Genomic DNA, 18,716 nt, shown 5'->3' with positions numbered 1-18,716 from the left:
TCCTTGTTGGTAGTGTAATATTTAAGATAGTTATGTTATGGATATTTTAGTATTCTCAAAAATATACTTGAGCATGAATAAAATTAAGAACTTCAGGGCACCTATGTGGCTCAGTGGGTTAGGGCCTCTGCCTTCGGCTCAGGTCAGGATCCCAGGGTCCTGGGATGGAGCCCCACGTTGGGCCCTCTGCTCAGTGGGGAGCCTGCTCCCTTCTCTCTTCTGCCCTCCTCTCTGCCTAATTGTTATCTCTGTCTGTCAAATAAATAAATAAAATATTTTTAAAAAGTTAAGGAACTTCAAAGTGAATGTAACAGTTTGAAGAGTTCTTCACATTTTTGACCTGGGTTTTTAGGTGTTTAGAACAACAGTTCTGCTTCAAGTTTCAAATAGCTACTTTCAGTGCCGCAGTAATAATTAATGGTTATATTTTTATTACCATTTCTTATTCTTTTTACGATCAGATCATAATAAAGATGCATTTGTGGACTTCAACTACTCATCCCATAGATAACCCTTTCATGAGCTTCTTGAAACATTGTTTTGTCTTTGGGTTCTGGATACCCAGCAAAATGCTTCCAACACTGTGTGAGACCAGTAGCATGCACTGAATGAATATGAGCAAACCATTCCTGATTCTCAGGCACTTCCTAACTCAGCTCTCCTGTGACCAAACTTCTAGAGCACATTACTTTTTGCCTTAGGATTGGATTAGGTGGGTCTTTCTTTCACATATTCCACTAAATCAGAGGTTCTCAAAATTGAGTGATTATTAGGGTCAACTGGAGAACTTGTGAAAAACTCTTTGCTGGGCCCCAGCCCACAATTCTGATTTAGGAAGTTTGGAGTAGGGACATGGGAATTTGCATTTGCAGGTCCTGAGATGATGATATTGTTGATGATTGACCATACTTCCTAAACCACTGCACAAAATTAAGTTGCTTGAGGGCGGGGGCTGGGTCTTCCTCATTTCAGGATCCCCAGCAGCCTCTGCCATAGTACCTGGGACATGGGAGTAGCTCAAGAAATAGTGGACTTGGGGGCATCTGGGTGGCTCAGTGGGTTAAGCCTCTGCCTTCAGCTCAGGTCATGATCTCGGTCCTGGAATCAAGCCCTTCATTGGCCTCTCTGCTCAGCGGGGAGCCAACTTTCCCCTCTCTCTCTGTCCCTCTGCCTACTTGTGATCTCTCTCTCTCTCTGTCAAATAAATAAATGAAAAATCTTTAAAAAAAAAAAAGAAATAGTGGACTTGAATAATAGTTCAAAGTTTATTTTACTGAATTTAGATTACAGGTATATGAATATATGTACATATATCCTTAAGTGAGCTAATACATGTAAAAGCTCTTAAAACATGACATGTAGTGAACTAAGTTTGCTTAAAAAATAATAAATGTGATCTTTCTTTGCTTAACTTCATCGTCTAAAATGATATCCAAACGTTCAAGAGATATGCTCTTAATAAGACTGCTTATAAATGAGAGTAGCAGAATGTTAGCATTAAAAGCCTCTTTTGAAGATAGTCCGGTTTATTAACATTGAGCATCAGGGATTTTCAGAATTGGTTATGTGCTTCCTACATGCAGACAGATACAGCAAGAACATGACAGACATACTCGTTGCCCTCACGAGCTGATAGCCAGTGAGGAAGTGAGGAACCCAGTATGAAGAAGTGTAAATAGAGGATATTAAGTTTGGGGAATGACTAGACACTATGAAAGGATTCCCTTGTATCTTATAACTCCTGATCATCATTAATCTGTCAGAACTCATCTTTTGCATATTCTATAAAATTTTGCTCTTAACATGTTTAGTATGGGCCCAAGGATAGTTACTAAATATTAATAAATGAAGTTGAAAATTCTTTCGAAAAACATATGACTTTGATATTTCTTCTTCAGTGTAATCAATCAAAACAACACTAGGAATTTAGAATAAGCCCGATGCAGATATTTGCACGTATACGGAATAATTATTTATATCCAGGTGTCTGTCATATGTGAAACAGACTTCTTGGAAAGTTCCAGGAAGAACAGATGTTTCTAGGTGGAATCATGTGCACATGTGGAACTTGCCATTTTAAGAATCCTACAGGAAATCTTTTCACAAAGGAAATAATTATTTCTGAATTATCTTTTTCCCCCTCTTTTTAGTTAATACACACTTTGACTTCTCGATTATTTAAAGCAGAACACAAATGCTCCATCTAACCAATCAATAGAATTTAACTTAATAAAAAAGATTTACTGTGGTGTTGAATTCCGCATTCTTCTTCCTGCTCTATTCTTACCACCATGGAAACTGGGACAAGTCTTTGGGACTTTGCTTTGAGGGCAAAAGTGGGCACATTACTAGTGCCCACTTCATAAGGATATGGCAAGGCTTAAATGAAATCATTGCTGTACCACCAGCATCTGGCATTCAAGAGATGGTCACCTCTGCAACCAGTTTTGCACAGCTCTCCGTATGATGTAGAGTAGGACACTAACATAGAAAAGCAAAAATCCTAGGTTCAACTGGGTCAGTGATTAGGTGATGGTCACTCACATATTCTCCCAGAGCCTGGGCAGAATGAGGCGACTGGGCTGAATTTGCTCTGATGCCTTTCTGCTCCCTGGCTCCACTGGCTACAGGCCTCCTTGGATTTGAGTCCACTCACTACCTCTTGCCCTTGAAGTGCAACTGCTGGTCATAGCTTTGCCCTTCAGGGAAACCTGTTCCCCATACCAATGCTAATCTGGTTCCACTGGGCAGAACTGAAGCACTGGTTGGGGGCAGGGCATGTGTGTGGCCATGAACTTACAAGGGAGATGGGTAAAGGACAGGCCACTGAAGATTGCTTCTTGGTGTTTCTTTATTTCCTTCTTTTAACTTTATTGGGGGAAGGGGTCATTGTTTCTTCTCCCTTTGAAACAGAAGACTGCAGAGTAGAATCCAGTATTTGCCTCCAGATTCAGGATAACAACTGTTTTACAATCCCTTGGGGGCGGTGGCAGAAGAAAACTGGGGCCACAGCTCACTGATGGGTTCTAAAGTCAAGGAAAACCATTTAGAAATTTTGCCGTTTATATGCTAATAATCGAACGCTAACAACTCTGGAGGAAGGTTCCTAATTGTTCCATCTTAAGACTGGATTTTGACTATATATTGAAGAGAGAGGTTCGTGGATTTGTAGTATCCCAGGATTCTTCATTGCAGCTGATGACGCAAAGGAATAGCTACTGATAGACTTTACTAAAGACCCAGGACTCCCCTTTAAAATAAATGCGTCATGTAAATGTACAGTCCTCTCTAGGGATCCCGTTCGGCCCCAGGGGCTCTGGATTAGCCAGGGGCTTGGGTGTGGTGGGCAGCTCCTGTCCAAAGGGACACTTCAGCCCCACAGCGGGTACTACCCGCTAGCCAACTCCCCAAGCCCAACTCTGTCAGATGGCAGCGCGGTCAAGCCTTTCCAGGACTCATTGACTGATTGGTCCATTCATTCACTCGGCAGGTATTCCCGAGAGCCTACCCTCTGCCCAGCGCCGCGTTCGTGTTAGAAACTGAGCGGCGAGCAAATCAGGGAGGGACCGTGTTTTCCCGAAGCTCTGAATGCCGGTGGGGGAGGAGAAAATACCTTAACAACAGCAGTCCCCGCCGGCGTTTCTGGGGCACCCACCCCGTGCCAGGCTGTGTTCTAAGTGCTTTTACACGAATTAACTCATCTGACCCCGCGCACCGCCCCGAGGCGAGCGCGCTGTAGTGATCCCGGCAGGCGGGAGGAAACTGAGGCCGAGGGGCAGCTCACCACCGCGCAGCTCGCAGTTTAGAGCCGCCTCGGGCGCGGGGCGGCTGGGCGGCGGGGCCGGGCTGGACCGCGCTGGGATCGCGGCGCTCCCGCCCTCCGCCGGCGCCGGGCGGCCGCCCCACGTGACGGGAAGCAGCGGCGGCGGCGGCGGCGGCGGCGGCGGCGGGGCCGGGCCAGCCCAGGAGCGGCAGGCCGGGAGCCGGCGGCGGGCGGCGCGGGGCCCCAGGCCGCAGGGTCGGCGCGGGACCGTGGAGGCCGGCGGGCGCCGCGCGGGTGAGTGCCGAGGGCGGTGGCCCGGTTGGGACGGGCGCCGGGTGCTGTGGGCAGCGAGCGGAGGGGGTGGGGCGGGGAGCGGTGAGGAGGGGGTGCCTCGGGGGGTGGGGGCGGGGCGCGAGCCGGCAGGTGTGTGTGAGCGGGGAGGGGGACAGGTGTGTAGGCCTGGGGGGGCGGGGGCTTGTTGGGGTGAGCCAGTGTGCACGTGCGTGTGGGCTGGGGCAGGTGTGCCGGGGCTTGGGGTCCGCGGGTGTGGATGATGTGGGGGTGTGTGTCTTTAGGCGGGTTAAGATCCAAGAAGACCCAGTCCCGGGTTTGGGGTAGGCTTTCGGTTTTCTGGCGGGGAGGAGCCGAGGACTCCACCCCTGCGCCCCTAGCCCCGCCACTCCGTGTAAGGAATGGTTTTGTCGCTTTAATTGATGTTTCCTGGAGCTCTTGGGATTTCAGAGTTCAAATTCCGGGTCACGTTCGGGCCTGAATTGTTGCCCCTGAACTGGCAGACTGGGCAGGGGTGTGCCGGGGAAAAGGGAAAAGACCTCAAGGGCTGGGAGCTGCCACCCCTATGGGATTTTTTCCTTTCCGTTGCCTTCTGGAGGTGCAGATGGAAGTTGGGTTTTCCGCTTGCCTCTTGTGGGTTATATGGGTACGATTTTGAAGACAGGAGCTGTGGTCTCCATTTGTCTGCCCCTGTCATTGCTTCTTCCCAGGGGATGTTGGGTGATCCTCGGAAAGTCCCCCCCCCCCCCAGCCTGGTTTTCCTGGGGATTCTATCTGGTGCTGAAATTGGGGTTCACACAGCTTCTTATTGCTAATGGACTGTATTGGGCGGGCACTGGGGTCAAAACCTGTCGGAGCAGGGTTTTATCCTTGACGAAGTGCTTGTGGTTAGCCTCCTGTCCATCCGGAGTGAGGGCAGGCGGCTGCTGGTGTGATTTTAGTGACAGGTGAAAGAACTGACAGGTGTGTGAGGAGGTCCTAGGGCAGTGTGAATGGCGACCTGAGTCAGAACTGAGGTCGTGGGTGGGCCTGCCTGTGCCCACTGCTCCCTCCTGATGGGGACTTGCATCTCTCTGTTGGTCAGCAGGAAGCTCTCAGAGCTATGGTCAGTTAATAGGAACTTCTGGCTGTCTACTTCCCTTGCTTTTTCCTTCCATTTCTGCTAGCCGGGCAGATTCAGCAGTCATTGAAGTGGCATCTTTGATGTGTGGCACCGGAAAGAGTACTGACCAGAATCCCTTGGAACTGTCTGCAGTGAGCTTTCCTCAGCCTCCAGTTCCTCTACAAAACGGGGACAGTGCTGTTCCACGGTGGTGATGAGCATGGAGCTTTGGGTTCATACCCTGTTCCTGCCGCTTCCTAACTATGAGCCTTGGGCAATTGATGGAAAGTTCTGCATCTCGATTTCCTTAATCAAAACAGTAGTCATGGGGTGCCTGTGTGGCTCAGTGGGTTAAAGCCTCTGCCTTTGGCTCGGGTCATGATCCCAGGGTCCTGCCTCTCTGCCTACTTGTGATCTTTGTCAAATAAATAAATCTTAAAACAAAACAAAACAGAAGTCATATTGGAAAGATGCATGTGCTCTAATAAGAAACTGCATTTGGCACAGGGCCTGGCACTTAGTAGGTCCTCAATTAATTAGTAATAAATGTAAATGAGGCTGTAAAGCTGTATCCCAGCTCTGAAAATCAGTAGTTTTATGCTCTGAGAATTTTTTTTTTAAGGTATTCATTTATTTGTCAGAGTGCGAGCGAGTGATTATAGACAGGGGGAACAGAAGGCAGAGGGAGAAGCAGACTCCCCGCTGAGCAAGGAGCCTGATGCGGAACTCATCCTGGGGTCCTGGGATCATGACCTCAGCCACAGGCACACCCTTAACTGGCTGAGCCACCTGGGGGCCCCTGCTCTGAGAAATTGTTAATCCGATGAATACTTTAATCTGGAGTTAGACTTGTAGTGGGTTCTGAATTCCAATTGGCTGTACACATTCACAATATACATTTTACAAAGATTTCAGGTGAAAGGTGTGGCAGTACCCCTCACTTTCAGGTCCTCTGCCTTTCCTCCTGCACTCATGCCTGATAACAGTGGCCCTTGGTCCAAGGGCCTGTGGAGAGCTTATCCACCACCAAGGGGCTGGGGAGATGGGTTGGGGGGGCTTCCTCCAGCCTCACCCAACCCTCCAACGACAGCAGTTTGTAAGAGGGCCTCTTCCTCTAGTGGACCAGTTTTAAAAGCCTATTTTAAAAATGCTTTTTCTTGGCCCGATTTGCAGCTAGCATTTCTGTTTAGGGAGGAGGAAAGAAAAAGTAGTTGTTACGATTTCTTCCTTCACACCAATATTAAAAATGTGCAATCCTTTAAGAAAGCATGAGGACATTTTTCTTACTGCTTTAAGCCTCTTCATCTTGGTCTGAATCCAGTACTCATTAGAAATACATTAAAGGAATCCTTTGTGGTAGCCAGATGTTTGGATACTGCTGGAATAATTTGGCCAGGACTCTACAACTAATCTCCTCTGTGGCCCACCTGACCCGTTTGGCTTTATTAAAAAACACGTAACTCCTAAATGAACGCAGAAGTAACAAGTCAGTTTGGGGCCACCCCAAACGAGCTTGAGTGTTTGGTGCAAAAGAACAGGAGCACTCATGGAGTATGTTGTGCAATCTTGCAGATGATTTGAGAGCAGGATCTTTTCTCTTTTCTTGAGAGTCAAGTAACTGCTTTTGAGTAAATGAAAGACTCAAGAAAATGCTGAATGTAAAAGAGGACAATGGCCTAGCTTCCAGCAGGCACTCCGCAATTCTTTGTGGCTCTTTGAAGGTCCAGTATTGAGGAGATGCACTAAAAGAGATGCCCTTGAGACCTAGCACCCCCCCCCCTCCTCTTCTGTCCCCTCCTTCCCTTCCCAAATCCCTTCAGTTGTAACTGCTGACAGTATATATAGGGTGTATATGAAATACATATACATAGACATACCGTGTACATGCATATGGTGTGTGTGTGTGTTTGTATACGTACATAGTGTATACATACTTGAGGATGCCTGCATATCATACGTATGCATATAGAGTGTTTATATGTATAATATGCATAGTGTATTTGTGTGTGTCCATTTACATATGTGTATTTACATGTATGTGCCAAGGAAAATGATACCAGCTATGAATAATTACATAAACGTATGAGCCTTGCTACTATCAGGATGACAAAGGCGACGTTAGACACGAGCTGTGTTTTCTTCTTCTTCTTTTAGATGCACTTTCGGCTCACGGGAGCAGATTCCTTGTGCGATAGCTAGTCTGAACACTATTTCTCTCACTTGAGGGCAAAGATAACATGAAGCACTTCTCCAGTTGGGTCCTTATCAAAAGAGGAAAGTGTTGTCTGTGGAACAAGTCAATACTTTTGCTGTTGATTCCTGGCAAATTTAAGATTGAGTCATGAAGGAGATGGCTGTGAGAAAGCGGAGAACATGGGACGGGAGCCAGCCTGGGGTACCGTTCCATAAGAATTTAAGTCACACAAGCATATATCTGGTTTTGATAAAATTACTAGGTCAGTGGGGCAAAGTGGGAGCATATATATCATTTCTGCGTCTGAAATTTGGTATGGTGGTGCTGACACTGCACCCCATTTGGTAAGAGCCATTTATTTATGACTAAAGTTGCTGAGGGGGCCGTGGTGCCGGGGGTAAACTGTTTGGTGGCAAGAAGGTAAGCTGAAGGATGATAAGAGGGTTCCTCTTCTGGACTCAGCATGGGAAAGTGAGGGCCCTGCTGGGAGCAAGTGTCCCTGAGTGGAGCTATGACAGGACATCATCTGAAGGCCTCGTACCGTGGTCGCCTCATGCTTAGAATTGTCACTTCCTTCAGGAGGACTGAATTCTCAAAGAGGATCTGAGATCAACTTGCCCCCTTCGGTCCTTAGAGTGGAAAGAATAGGGCCATGAAATCAGAAACAGGAACTGGGGTTGAAGCCGGTTTCCTCCCGTTGTAGCTGTGTAACCTTGAATAAGCTACTGAAAAATGTCTTCATGTCCATAATAGTATCCACCTCTCAGAGAACTGTGGGAGTGGAAGAAAATCATTTACATCATGTGTGTGGTATCCAAACCCAGGGCTTTAGGGGCTCTCAGGGGGTGGACGTAAGGGCATCTGCAGGGGCTGTCTTTGGTTGGTACCCCTCCTCAGTCCACACTTGGAGCAGTCTTTACCCTGAGGCAGGCTGTATGTACAGTGATTAAGGGGGTGGGAGCTTGAGTCAAGCTACCGGGTGGGAATCCAGCTCTCCATGGTCATTTTGCTTTTCTAATCTGTTTCCTTCTCTGCAGAATGGAATAATGATAGTACTCACCTATAGGCTCCTTGTGAGCCTGGAGATACTACTTAACAGAGAATCTGGCACACACTGAGTCTTCTAGAAGTCTTTGCTCCCCTATGGTACTGTTATTAACTACCCTTCTTCCAGAGGAGCTAGAGAGGAGTATAGGGGAAGTCTATAGTCCAGTCCAAATTTCTGTTTTACAAGGAGGCAACAGGTACAGAGGCTTGAAGTGACTTGGCCAAGTTCATGAGCAGATGTCCAAGCTGTGGAGCGCACGATCCCCAGACTGATGTTGAGAATGCCTGCTTTGGACCATTCCTGCTTGACCACAATTCTCTGGGTTAACTCTGGGGCCCAAATCCTTACCTTGGAAGCCTTCATCTCTGTTCTTTTCCAGCTCTGCTGACCCAAAACCCTACTGTTCTCCCTCAGAGCCCTTTGCCTGCCTGCTTCTCCTGAAGCTCATAGTATATCAGATTTTGGACCTGGTGGAATCAGCTCACATTTGCCCCAGTTCAGTCTGAAGTTGTCGGTGGGAAGAAACACCTCAAATGAGCAGAAGTCCCAAAACTTCCTCTTTGACATGCATTTTCAGGAGGTAAAAACAAAACAAAACCAATAAACTCAATTTGTAGGTATTACTGATACACGTCATTTTAAGGTAGGACACCAAACTTGAGAAAAAATCACCTCCAAAAGTAACTCAGTAAAGCAGCAAGTAGAATCACCTCAGCATAGCCTGAGGCTCTAGGGAGGTTCTGCTGGATGGCTAGTCACTTCGTGCTCTCCTCTGTCCTTGTGGGTTAGTGACACCCAGATCATTCTGAGGGTCTCCAGTTAACAAAGGAGATTCTTGGAGCTCCTTTTTCTCTGTCCAATTACTCGAAGGCAAGGTAATAAATCAATAAACTGTGATTACAGTTATCTTTTTAACTTTCTATTTCGAAGTGCCTGTGGGCTTACGGAAGAGTCCGGGAAGAGTACAGAGCTCACGTATGTCCTTCCCCAGCTTCCCCTTTTGTGAGCAAGTGTGGTACAGTGATCAAAACTAATATGTTAACATCAGCGTTATTAACCAAACTTATATACACTAATCATTTTCAGCGGGTTTTTCCACTGACCTCTGTTTTCTGTTCCCTAATCCTGCTTCTGATCCAGTTTACCCACATTGCATGTGGTTGTCATGTGTCCTTGGCCTCTGACCTATGACACTTGCTCAGTCCTCACTCTTTGTGACCTTAGTGACTCGTGAGGAGAGTCAGGGATTTTGTAGTTTGTCCCTCAGCTGGGGCTCAGCTGGTGTTTTCTCATGATTAGGTTGCAGTGATCAATTTTTGTCTAAAATACCCCAGCAGCAACATGCCTCAGTTCCATTTTATTTATTTATTTATTTTAAAAGATTTTATTTATCTATTAGAGAGAGAGAGAGAGCACACAAGTAGGCAGAGAGGCAGGCAGAGAGAGAGGGGGAAGCAGGCTCCTCACTGAGCAGAGAGCCTGACACGGGGCTCGATCCAGGACCCTGAGATCATGACCTGAGCCAAAGGCAGAGGCTTAACCCAGTGAGCCACCCAGGTGCTCCCTCAGTTACATTTTAATGTAAGGTTGGGATGCAGTCCATGGCCGTGCCTTCCACCCCTGAAACAGCAGCAGCAACTGTGCTGAAACTTTGCCGGCAACTTTGTGCTGAAATTGTCCCCAGCACTCTGCCGGAGCCCCAATATTTGATTCCTCTGGCCATGCCCCTGCTGAGCCAGAACAGAACTTTCTTCTTTTTCCCCATCATGTCTCTTCTTGCTTCCAAGTGCCCAGTGGCCTAAATACACTGGTATATTCCCTTGAGAATTTAGGGGAGATCTGTCAGAGGACCCAGTTGCAGTTTAAGAAGCAAAACTGTCAAGCTTTCTTATCATTGGAAAAATTGTGACTACTGAGTCTTTAAATCCTACCAAGTTTTATCTGACTTTCGAGTGGTTACTAAGATAAATTCTCTATTTTTTCCTTGGGATTTTTAAAAAAAGATTTTATGTATTTGTTTGATACAGAGAGAGAGAGAGAGAGAGAGAGAGAGTTACTGCTGCAGACTGAAGGCTACTGTGAACGCCCATAGGAAGTAGGGATGTTTAGCACTTAGTTTTTTTGGTTTTTTTTGTTTGTTTGTTTTGCCAGAACATGTTCTGCCTTTATTTTTTTTAGTTAACATATAATGTATTATTTGTCCCAGGGGTACAGGTCTGTGAATCATCAGGCTTACACATTTCACAGCACTCACCATAGCACATACCCTCCCCCATGTCCATCACTTAGCCACCCTATCCCTACTCCCCTACCTGCCAGCAGCCCTCAGTTTGTTTCCTGAGATTAAGGGTGTCTTATGGTTTGTCTCCCTCCGATCTCATCTTGTTTCATTTTTCCTTCCCTCCGCCCCGCCTCTCAAATTCCTCATATCAGAGAGATCAGAGAGATCGCTCAGCATAATACTCTCTTGTTCTATCCACATCGTTGCAAGTGCAAGATTTTGGGGGTTTTTGATGGCTGCATAATATTCCTGTGTGTGTGTGTGTGTGTATACACACACCACTTCTTTATCCATTCATCTGTTGATGGACATCTACCCGCTTTCCATAGTTTGGCTATTGTGGACATTGCTGCTATAAACATTCGGGTGCACGTGCCCCTTCGGATCACTACATTTGTATCTTTAGGGTAAATACCCAGTAGTAGCACTTTGTTTTTAGTAGGGACTTTGATTACGATTTTATTTTGCTAATTTAGCACAAAGCAAGCATCTGAAGGTAGTTTGCAGTGGAAGAATTTTTGCTAGCAGGATTTCCCTCTTCCCACCCAAGAGCGAGTTTTGAGTCTGTGACTTGGCTGTTTGTTCGGTCAAGAACATAGCATAGGAAATAGAGGTTTCCAGATCAAAGGAAAATGAGTGTCCAGTCCCACCTACCTGCCCTGCTTGATGCCCACGATGAGCGTGTGGTGGGAGGGAGGAGGACAGGCAGGTCAGAGCCCAGGACCCCCTGGACACCAGGCAGTAGGTCACAAGCCACTGCCCACACTGTTTCTGCTTTCTGTAGTAAGCTGACCTCAGCTGGGCTGATACCAACTAGCCAAGCCCATCTCCCGACGTTTCTGGCTGGCCCAGTGCCAGCATGGGTCAGCCTCCATGGCTAAGATCACAGAAAATGGTCCCCCTCACCGATTTCTAACTTTTCCCATTCAAAATGTCTCTCAGGACCAGCCTGAACCTGCATGGCAGTCAGTAGAATGTTGTTCTGTGTTGCAGGGCCCTCCTTTCTGGATCCTTCTTCCCCACAGTGATGTGTTATCAGCTCTAGCCTCTGTGTTTCTGCTGCCCCACCTGATCACAGGGGACCATGTAATAACCCGTTGACATGGAGCCAAAAACAGCTGATGGAGCCCAGGAGGCTCTGTGTTCCCTCCCAGCCCTTTGCAAGAGCACAAGGGCGGATGACGGCTTTGCTTAACTCCCTTCTAGGTTTGGTTTTTAGAATTGGTTTTTTCAGTTTTCATGAAGATTTTCCCCTGTAATGGATATTGGTATCTGTTTATGGATTCATAGTAAGTATATTTACCCAGAGTAAGTGAGAAACTTCTTAAGAAACATTTTTTTTTCCATAAAAGGCAAGTCCTTTATTAAAATGGCAAAATACAAACTTTTTAAAAGTCCTTGTTTTGTATAGAAATACTGCAGGTCATAGGGACATTCAGGAAAACAGGCACATTTCTACCTAATGCCTGATTTCCTGTGATCAGCCGGTGTGGGGTTACGGGTGAAATCTGCAGTCCCCCCATGCCCACCTCCGACCCCAGCTTTGACCCTCACACATTACCTCTCTCCATACGTACAAGTGACTACAGTCGGCAGATGGGAGTGAGACAGTGTTTTTCACTTTAGGGATTGCTATGCTGTTAAATTCAAACAAACCATTGTGGTTAATGGTACCTCTTTCCTGACTCGTGGTTTCAGACCCTTGAAAAGGTGCTCAGAGAGTGGTTTTGGCTTAGGATCCCTCTTCACAACTGGTCAGTTTGTAGAGTCGCTTGGATACTTGCAGACTTAGATCTTGGCACTTTCCAACTCAAGCAACTAGCAGACTCAAGAATTTGGAATTGAATGTGGCCGGGTAATCAGGAAACAGGGTCTACCAGGGACTGGTGTGAGGAAGTCAATAGCTGTAACTCATCTTTCTACGAGGAGCAGAAAGGTTGCCTGAGGTTGGGTTTTTGAGGGCTGCCTATCTTATGCTGAGTTTGGAGTTTATCTGTGAGGCAGCAGCATACTTTCCGAAACATTTTAAGGACAGTGGCAACATGGTGCTGTTTTAGGCATGAGGTCCATGTTCCTGCCGGTCCTCCTGTATGGCTGTGAACCTGGCCTGACTTCAGCCCAGACATTGGGATGACTGTTTGATCTCTGTTCACTTATGATGGATTGTCAAGAAACTCAAAAGAAATTAATGTAAATTGAGAAAAATAGCAAATCTGACTTTTGACAGGTGTCCTTTTTAAAATGTAGATGAAGAATGAATCTTTACCTTGTTATAGGAAGGCACCTGCTATAATAGGGCTGTCCTACCCATTGGTGAGTTTTTGAGTTTTAACCCTCTGACGTGATCTCTGGTGCACATAGAGCTGACAGGGCTCTGAAGTGGTGGTTTCATTTTATTTTATTTTTTTAAGATTTATTTATTTATTTATTTGACAGAGAGAGAGAGAGAGAGAGAGAGCGAGTGCACAAGCAGGGGGAGCTGCAGAGGGAGGGAGAAGCAGGCTGCCCACTGAGTAGGGGTCCTGTTGGGGGACTGGATCCCAGGACCCCAGGATCATGACCCAAGCTGAAGGCAGTCACTTAACCGACTGAGACACCCAGGCACCCTGAGTTTGTTTCATTTTAAAGTGTTGCTGTAATTCTCCAGTGGGAGATTTTTTTGCAGACACATGGGACACCTTATCCATCATGAGTTTGCTTTCATATTCTATGCACATTCTGTGACAGCAGCTAGCAGAGTGTCATTCTATTAGTTCAAGAATAATAATGAGTGGTAAAGATCTCATCTTAATCAATGTCACTTTATCATAGCATTCTTATAGCAGAATGTATTTATTTCTGTCTCAGATCAGGGGTCCATGTATGTGTTTTTTACCTATATAAACATACACATGAACACACACAGATGTATTTTTTTTCTTTAATCTTATAATGTTGCACTACAAGCCTGTTTCTGCATCAAGATAATCTCTTTCAAACATTGTCTTAGTCCATGTTTATTCTTTCTGTGTGACTTTTTTAAATGAGTCCTGGCCTTGGTGGGATTTAGTACAGAGAAAATGAAGAGGGAGCAAGGTACTTTGTAATTCCAATCTTGAACTGGTTCAAAAATAAGAGTGGAGATACAGTTGACCCTTGAAAAACATGGGTTTGAACTGCATGGGTCCACTTATACTTGGATTTTTTAAATTTAAATACAGTACTGAAATTTTTTTCTATAAATGCAGAACTATAGTTTTTTCTATGTATACAGTACTCTTCCTTATGATTTTCTTAATAATATTTTCTCTAGCCTACTTCATTGTAAGGATACAGTATATAATACATATAACATACAAATGCGTGTTAATCTACTGCTTACATTATCAGTAAGGCTTCTGTTTAACAGTAGGCAACTAGAAAGTTAAGCTTTCAGGGGAATCAGAAGCTACACGTGGATTTTGAATTGTGCTGGGGGTTGCTCAAGGGTCAGCTGTGCTTATGTGGAAGGTGAATTGAAGCTGGGGAGAGGTCCAGGGGGGAAGAAGCTGGCCTCCTGGGAGCTGGGACCCCAGAGGATGCGTTTACCTTCTTGGGCATCCCATCATGTGTTAGTATTTTCCTGTCTTTAAAAATCTAGGGGGATGGACGCCTGGGTTGGCTCAGTTGGTTGGACGACTGCCTTCGGCTCAGGCCATGATCCCGGAGTCGTGGGATCGAGTCCCGCATCGGGCTCCCAGCTCCATGCGGAGTCTGCTTCTCCCTCTGACCTTCTCCTTGCTCATGCTCTCTCTCACTGTCTCTTTCTCAAATAAATAAATAAAATCTTAAAAAAAAAAAAAAAAGACCTTGACAGCAAGAAACATGCCATTTTTCACTCATTCATTCATTCCACCAATATTTGGGACGCCTGGGTGGCTCAGTTGGTTGGACGACTGCCTTTGGCTCAGGTGGTGATCCCGGAGTCCCGGGATCGAGTCCCACATCAGGCTCCGAGCTCCATGGGGAGTCTGCTTCGCTCTCTGACCTTCTCCTTGCTCATGCTCTCTCTCACTGTCTCTCTCTCTCAAATAAATAAAATTAAAAAAAAAAAAGAATCTAGGGGGATTTGTGGGAATCACTGATAGGCTGACTGGTGTATATTGGACTTTGTAAATATGGGTACAATGTAAAGTAAGCACTGGATTTAGATGAACTGAGAAATTAGAAGTAAACCATTTATGTCTATGATAAATGTTTTCATTCAGTGAAATTTTTTTAAACTAGTTTTTAAAAGATTTTATTTATTTATTTATTTGACAGAGAGAGAGACAGAGGGAGAGAGATCACAAGTAGGCAGAGAGGTAGGCAGAGGGAGAAGGGAGGGAAGCAGGCTCCCTGCTGAGCAGAGAGCCCAATGCAGGGCTCAATCCCAGGACCCTGAGATCATGACCTGAGCCTAAGGCAGAGGCTTAACCCTCTGAGCCACCCAGATGCTCCCATTCAGTGAAATTTTAGACAAACAACGTGCATTTTGTGAATCTTACCAAGTTCATTAGGCTGAGCTTCTAGGTCTGTTTCCACAGTAGGCTGGTTTGGGGAAATGAGAGAATTTTTAGTGGGTGTGTGTATGCACACATATTATTTAATTACTGTTCAGTACACTTAAAGGAGTATTTATAGTCTGAATTAAGATATAGGGAATAATAATAAGAGCAACCTCAGTTTGGGGCACCTGGGTGGCTCAGTCAAGCGTCTGATTCTCAGTTTGGTTTTTTTTTTTTTTTTCCCCCCCGACTCTCAGTTTTGACTTAGTTCATGATCTCAGGATCTGGGATCGAGCTCTGCATTGGGCTTCATGGTGAACAATGTGTCTGCTTCAGGATTCTCTCTCTCTCCCCCTGCCCCTCTCCTCCAATAAATAAATAAATCTTAAAAAATAAAATAAAGCAACCTCTGCTTAAGAAGCAGAACATTACTAATACTTTTGAAATCTAGCCTATCCTTACTCTCTATCCTGCCTCCCTGAATTTTTGTTTATCCTTCCCTTACTTCTTGTTGTGATCTTAGTATATATGGCTGAAACCCTAAACAGTTTATTAGAGGGACTGTCATATTTTTGAGTCTTACAGAGCCTTGCATATCATTCAGTGTAGAGTACTCTGCAGTTTACCCCTTAGCTGGAGATCTGTCCTTGTTGGTAGCTGCAGCTCTTTCTCTCCTGCGGTTCAGCGCTGTGTCCTGTCTACAGATCGTGAGCTGCTCCCAGTGTCCCTGTCTCAAACAAGATTGCAGCCAATGATGTTCTTGCTTATCACCTGGTGAACATAAATTCTGTAAGTTACGTGCCTAGAAGTGGGATCGCTGGCTTACTCCTAATATCAAGGTCTTCTCCATGGTGCCAGAATGGTCTTGCCAGTTTAGAAGATTCTACCAGCTCCGTAGAGAGTTCTCATTGCTCCCATGTTCTTGCAAGCAGCTGACATCATTGGACTTCAAATGTCTTGTTGGTTTCACGGTAAAAAATGAAGTCCCATGGTTGTTACAATTTGCAACTGCAGATGATGAATCTGGTTGAGCATTCTTTCATGTCTGTTGGCTGTTCATGCTTCTTCTGAGAGACACATGCTCACAGATTTTCCCCATTCATCTATGAGATTGTTGTTACTTTCTTTCTGCAGGAGTTCCCTGTATCATCCAGGGATTTTTATTTTATTTTATTTTTTTTTTTTTTGGTCACTTTCTTCACAATGTCTTTTGAAGAACAGAGGTTTTACATTTTAGCATGAACAAAGTTAATCTTTTTTTTCCTGGTCTTTGTACTTTTTCTTGCACCTTATTTTGGAAATTCTTCTCAACCTGAAGGTCATAAACATATTTTTTCCATATTTTCCTCTCAAAGTTTTAAAGTTATGCCTCTCATTCTTAAGGATCTTAATCCATCTAGAGTAATTATGATCCATGGTAGAAGGTAGGAATTGAGTTTCTTTTTTTTTCTTCTATGCAGGTATCCAGTTGTCCTGCACTGATGATTGTTGTTTTTTTATTAACATATAATATATTATTTGCTTCAGGGGTACAGGTCTGTGATTCATCAGTCTTACACAATTCACAGCACTCACCATAACACATACCCTCCCCAGCATCCATCACCCAGCCACCCTATCCCTCCCCGCCACCTCCAGCAACCTTCAGTTTGTTTCCTGAGATTAAGAGTCTCTTATGTTTTGTCTCCCTCCCTCGTTCCATCTTATTTCATTTTTTCCCTCCCTTCCCCCAACCCCCTGCTCTGCCTCTCAAATTCCTCATATCAGAGAGCTCATTGATAATTGTCTTTCTCTGATTGACTTATTTCGCTCAGCATAATACCTTCTAGTTCCACCCACATCATTGCAAATGGCAAGATTTGGGGGGTGGTTTTGATGGCTGTATAGTATTCCATTGTATATATGTACCAAATCTTTATCCATTCATCTGTTGATGGACATCTAGGTTTTTTCCATAGTTTGGCTATTGCAGACATTGCTGCTATAAACATTCAGGTGCTTGTGCCCCTTTGGGTCACTACATTTGTATCTTTGGGGTAAATACCCAGTAGTGTGGTTGCTGGGTTGTAGGGTAGCTCTATTTTCAACTTTTTGAGGAACCTCCAGGCTGTTTTCCAGAATGGCTGCACCAGCTTGCATTCCCACTAACAGTGTATAAGGGTTCCCCTTTCTCCACATCCTCACCAACATCTGTCGTTTCCTGGCTTGTTAATTTTAGCCATTCTGACTGGTGTGAGGTGGTATCTCACTGTGGTTTTGATTTGTTTTTCCCTGATGCCGAGTGATGTTGAGCACTTTTTCATGTGTCTGTTGGCCATGTGGATGTCTTCTTTGCAGAAATGTCTGTTCATGTCTTTTGTCCATTTCTTGATTGGATTTTTTGTTCTTTGGGTGTTGAGTTTGATAAGTTCTTTCTAGATTTTGGATACTAGCCCTTTACCTGATATGTCATTTGCAAATATCTTCTTCCATTCTGTTGGTTGTCTTTCAGTTTTTTCGACTGTATCCTTTGGTGTCCTGCACTGATTATTGAACATGAAAGATTCTGCATACAGCCCATGATACACAGTGCTGCTCTTGTCAAAGTGGGAGGTTCCAGGTGCACACATCTGTTCCTGGGAGCCTGGACATGTTTTCTTGGGTTCACTTCGTACCAGTACCCCGTTATTTTAATAACCATCGCTTTATGTCACACTTTATCTTTTGAGTCAAGTCTCCTTACCTTATCTTTTCCAGAAGTGTCTTGCTTGTTTTGAAAGGCTCTTCTCTGCTAAATGACTTTCATAATCTTCAAGTTGAGTTACACACAGATTTACCAGTGAGGATTTTTACTGAAATTGCATATATAGACCCTAAGTGCATAGCCCAGTGAATTTTGACAAATCTATGCACCTGTGTAAGCAATACCGAAAACAAAATCTAGAATGTTTCTGTCATCCCAGAAAGTTTCCTTGTGTCCCTTTCCATTTGGTCCCCCTTTGTCTCCAAGGTAAACATTGTTTCGATTTCTGTTGCTAGAGAGGAGAGTTGCCTACTTTTGAACTTCATATAAATGAACATATACCAAATGTGTCTCGTTTCTTTCATTTGGTGTTTTTTATTTCATTCATATTGTTGCTTAGCAGTAGTTTATTCCTTTTTACTTCCAAGTTATGTGAACACCCCACTCTGAAATGGATACAAATGAGTAAAACTGAGCTGTTTCCTGTTTGGGGCTATTATGAATAAGGCTGCTGGGCGTGTTCTGGTAAAAGTCTTTTTGCAGATATTGATTATATACTCAAGAGAACTGGAAACATTCAGAGTGAAATTATGGAATAACAGTGTAAATGCATGTTTAACTTTATCTTAAAAAGTCATATTTCTGTAGTGATGACACCATTTTGTTTAATTGAAATGTAGTTGACATACAGTATTATTAGTTTTAGGTATATAATGATTTCACAATTCTATACATTACTCATTGCTCACCATGACAGGTGTAGTCACCATTTTTGCCGTACAGTGTTACTACAATATTATTTTTTTAAAA

The 18,716-nt window shown here is 44.7% G+C and overlaps 1 protein-coding gene across 1 annotated transcript in view; it reads left to right on the top strand.

The window, feature by feature from the left end:
• The first annotated feature begins 4,010 nt into the window (after positions 1–4,010).
• Positions 4,011–18,716, top strand: part of TGFBRAP1 (transforming growth factor beta receptor associated protein 1) — a 74,224-nt gene continuing 59,518 nt past the window's right edge. The window contains exon 1 of the mRNA XM_044263765.1: positions 4,011–4,057. The gene's annotated coding sequence lies outside the window, so the exon portion shown is untranslated. The remainder of the gene's footprint in view (positions 4,058–18,716) is intronic.

Source organism: Neovison vison, chromosome 8 (assembly GCF_020171115.1).
Source record: "Neovison vison isolate M4711 chromosome 8, ASM_NN_V1, whole genome shotgun sequence".
Classification (NCBI taxonomy): domain Eukaryota; kingdom Metazoa; phylum Chordata; class Mammalia; order Carnivora; family Mustelidae; genus Neogale; species Neogale vison.
Note: the sequence above shows the minus strand (reverse complement) of the source record. Positions and strands in the feature narration are given on the sequence as shown.